This window comes from Chiloscyllium plagiosum, chromosome 8, assembly GCF_004010195.1.
Source record: "Chiloscyllium plagiosum isolate BGI_BamShark_2017 chromosome 8, ASM401019v2, whole genome shotgun sequence".
Taxonomy (NCBI): domain Eukaryota; kingdom Metazoa; phylum Chordata; class Chondrichthyes; order Orectolobiformes; family Hemiscylliidae; genus Chiloscyllium; species Chiloscyllium plagiosum.
Window position 1 is genome coordinate 88610369 of NC_057717.1, and position 4843 is coordinate 88615211.

A 4843-nucleotide genomic window follows, 5' to 3' on the forward strand; every position below is an offset into this window, starting at 1 on the left:
ACCAAAGTGAATCACCTCACACTTACCTACATTGAACTCCATTTGCCACCTTTCTGCCCAGCTCTGCAGCTTATCTATATCCCGCTGTAACCTGCCACATCCTTCCTCACTGTCAACAACTCCACCGACTTTCATATCATTCGCAAACTTGCTCATCCAACCTTCTAGCCCCTCCTCCAGGTCTATAACTATAACTACAACAGGTCTATACTATATTTGAAAGTATAGTCTGTGCCTGTATCAGTCTGGATCATGCATGGTTAATGTAATGTCCTTTTGAGGAATTATCACTCCTAGTGTAAAGCAGAATCTGCCAGGAATTGTTGATTTAGAAATTTGGGTTGTAAAGATCGGTAAAATTTATCTCTTGGAATTGGAATTCATCACGTTTGGAATTTCATTTTCTGGCGGAATGAATTTCCAAATACTGTTTTAACAGGTAAGCTAATCTTTAATTCTGGATGATGCAATTTTCTCATTGTAAATATAGTTTGTGAAAATTGGAATTTTGGAAATGCAATCCTGTTTGGACTAAATTTTGGTAAGATGTTCTAAAATCTGTGGAAACTGATGAAGACTTGGGGTGACGTTGAACAATATTTGAGTATTGAAGGAGATGCTGGGATACCTGTCCTTGTAGGTGCTATTGTAGATCTATAATCAGTGATAATAGAAATCTCTTTAGGTTATTCTTTAAAAAAAATTCCCCCTCCTCTGGAAAGAAAAAATAGTCTACTGCTATGGAATTAAGATGTAGGTGTTTCAGGCAGTATACATAGATATGGAGGGCGATGACTTCTTGACCCTTTCAGGTAAGGTCACGTGCAAATATAACATTTACTTAGAGTATTTAATGAAGACGATTATGGTAGCCAAAGAAGCAGTCATTTACATTTTTTTGGTATATCTGTACAATAGAATTACTGGACAGATTGACATGATAATTCTAATCATAATATGTTCAGTTACTTTGTTAATTTGAGATAAAATTTATGCTGTAAATGACATTTTATTCAGTTTTGAGTTTGTCATATTTTTGTGAATGTAAAAATAGGCATGATAAATCAATTATCTTGAAGGATATAAATTAATATTTCTGTGCTCACAGACATGAAAATATTAATTTCCTATGTGGCTTGGCCATATTAATTCATATTTCTAGGTTTGGTGCCTTTTTAAAATCTGTGGAATTAATAAAGGTTAACTTGGAATGCCAGTAGTGTAAATCAGACCTCCAGCAGTTAAGAATGCTTTAAATTGCTTTTAGTTTCTCTTGGAAGGCCGTGGAAATGGAAATTTTGGGTATGTTGCATTCTCAGGTTAGCTGTTAACAATGATGATAGCTAGACAATATGTTAGCCCCCTGTGTTCTCTGTCTATGACCTGATGTTTAGATTGATTCTCATCTAAAAAGTGAGATAACAGAATTTTACATAAATTCATGCAGTTTTTGAGCTCAGAGTTCTACATGAATGTATGCAGTTTTTGAGCAAAGTGCAATGTAACTCTTACTGTAAAACCTCTTCCACAAAATCTCTTCCACACTTTCTTGTAGTCACTGTAAACGTACTGCGAAGCCTCTTCCAAGAATGCCCACCCTCTTCCAAGAATTCTCCCATTTTCTCCACTTCCTATTCATATATCCAGCCTTTTAAGTGTTGTAATTCTATGAGACTCCACCACTTTCTGTGGGAGGTCTTTCCATACACGCACCACCCTTTGCATGTAAAAGTTGCCCCTGAGGTCCCTTTTAAATTTTTCCTCTCACCCAAAACTGATGTCCTTGGGTTCTGGACTCCCTCACACCAGTTAAAAGACCTTGCCTATTTACGCTATCCATGCCCCTCAAGATTTTATAAACCTCCATAAGGTGACACCTCAAAAACATGGAAATTCAGAAAATTAGCAAGATAAACTATGCTGCGTATTATTTGCAAATTTCAAACAGAGTGAGATGTTAAAACTCATTTACCAGAAAGGGAACATATGCAAGTTGATAGCTTCTAAATAAAAGAGGAAAGCACAGCATTCAGTGATCACAAGGTACAGCTACATTGTTTATTCAGTTAGTTGTTATATAATTACGTTCATCATAAAAAAATTCAGAATACTTGTCCAATGCAAAAACAGAAACACAATCTCACAAACCAAGGAACAAACTTAAACAATGCAATTTCAGCATATTTAAAATCAAAGGCATAGTTATTTTAAAGTACGTGACAGAAATTGACTCAGAAAACATTTGTTTAGATTAATTAAGGCTGTTTTGCTGACACCGTTAATTGATACCCATAGTGCATGAGCCCTGTGTGACATATTTTGCCATGGCATCTGACAGTACGTTTATTTTCAAGGGTTTTTTGGTATATATTTGTTCCTGAAATGATGACTTTGCTGCTAAAAGCCAGTCTTTGACATGTTGAGGGAGTGGGCAGTGGCATTGCTGATGCAGTATAATGTGGATAAATGTGAGGGTATCCAATTTGGCCACAAAAACAGGAAGGCAGGTTCTTACCTGAATGGCGAGAGATTGAGAAATGGAGAGGTGTAACAAGATCTGGGTGTCCTTGGAGACCAGTCGCTGAATGTAAGCATGAAGAAGATAAATGGTATGTTGTCTTTCGTGATGAGAAGCTTCAAGTACAGAAGCAGGGATGTCTTGCTGCATTTATACACAGTATTAATGAGACCACACCTGGAATATTGTGTGCAGTTTGGGGAAAGATGTTGTCGTGATGGTGTTGTGGAAATTAAATCGACTTGACTCAACTGTTAGTGAGAGCACAGAAAGGAGCTTTAATTAAATTCTGCAATATTTAGCCAGATGCCTCAATATTCGGGGTACCTGAGCATTGTTCAGATACTCGCCTTATACTATTTCTTATCATGCTCTCAAGGGCAAAGACTGGGAAAATTCAAGTTGTTATTCTCTCATCTCCTGGTCTTGGACATAACAGTTTTTCAGCTTTCGCTGAGTTCAACTGTCACAAAGTCAAGTTGAATGTTTACAAAATTCATACAGAGACAAGCTGGCTGCAAACCTCATCAAAGTATTGTTTACAAAGCTCAGCACAGCATTAAATTTTAGAAAAGCATTCTCTTTCAAATTTCACAGTAAATGTAAAATTTCTTAATTTGTCATTACATATGGGAATGCCACAAAGATTTACCAGACTGATTTCTGGGGTGACCAGACTAAAATAAGATGAGACTGGATCGGTTATGACTATATTAACTTCAATTTAGAAAAATAAAGGATGATCTCACAAAAACCGATTAAAATTCTAACAAAGCTACACAGGGCAAATGTAGGAAGGATGTTCCCAATGACTGGGGGAGTCCAGTACCAGAGATCAGTGTTTAACAACATAGGGCTAGACATTCAGGACTGAGATGAGACAAAATCTTTTCACCCAGAGAGTGGTGATTCTGTGGAATTCTCTATCACAAGAAGCAGTTCCAGTCAAGCATTGAATGTTTTCAAGGAGGAGTTACATACAGTTTTCAGGGTGAAAGGAATCAAAGAGTATGGAGGAAAGTGGGACAGGGTACTGAGTTACACACTGAGCCATAATCACATTAAATGGCAGAGCAGGTATGAAAGGGGACTATATGTCCAACTCCTGCTATTTTCTGCATTTCTGTTTCTTTTTGACAGTCTAGAATTGATCTTTGAGAAAATGCTGGTGAGTTACAATGAGGTCATATTGGAAACTAGTTGATGAATCTGCATCACAGCTCATTGCTTGCTTTGAATATAAATTACTCAGGAAGGGCAGGGTTCATTTTCAATATTTCATCCTGAATCATGTACACTCACTGCATTGTGTACTGAATGCTGTGCTGGTTTAGTAATGGTCCACTGTTTTGTTGGGATATGCTGCAAGGAAAGGGGATGCAATTGATTCAACTCAAAAATTTCATCCATTTTCAACAGCTTTGAAGCATTTGTATTCGCTGCAGATCGTAAAATGTGCTGGAATTACGATGTCTTGTCACAAACATGCTCAGATCATTCTGTTTTCAGTTGCTAATTTTCCAATATTTGGTCTTTGACAAGCCTCAGCCCTGAGTTACAAACCCATTGATCTAATTTGGTATCAATGCTAACTGGGGGTCTCCCAGGAAAGGGGAGGTGCTGGAGTACATGCAGGTGGCAGGGACACAGAGAACGGGATTGGGAGGGCTGTCAGGCATTTGGGTAAGGAGGAAAAATTGAGAGGCAGAGGTGGAGGGCAAAGGGGAGGAGAATGATCCCTTGCTGCAGCCCATCTCTCTGAAGTTAGAGTGAAGTGGGCTTTTCTGTCCACACACACACAGCTAAATGAGCAAGAATGGTTCAAAACCCATTCCATTCCTTGAAGGATGAGGAGAGGTGTAATGAATTTTAAATGATGTGGAGGTGCTGGTGTTAGACGTGGGTGGACAAAGTTAAAAATGACACAACAGCAGGTTATAGTTCAGCAGGATTATTTGGAAGCGCGAGCTTTCGGAGCACTGCTCCTTCATCAGGTAGCTATGGAGCAGGATCGTAAGACACAGAATTTATAGCAAAAGATCACAGTGTCATGAAATTGATACAATATACTGAACAAACCTGAATTTTAAACAGCACAACATGTTTAAGATCCCTTTAGTTCTTTTGCTGCAATGGGATTGGGATGGTGAGTGAAAGGAACAGGACATTTCAATGCACAAACATTCCCTTAACATTCCAGAAAACTGGAATAAAAATAGAAAGTGCTGGAGAAACTCAGCAGCATTTATGGAGAGCCACACAGATTTAATGTTTTGAGTCCAGAATGACTGCTTCTGAACTGAAACATTAATTCTTTGACTCTTC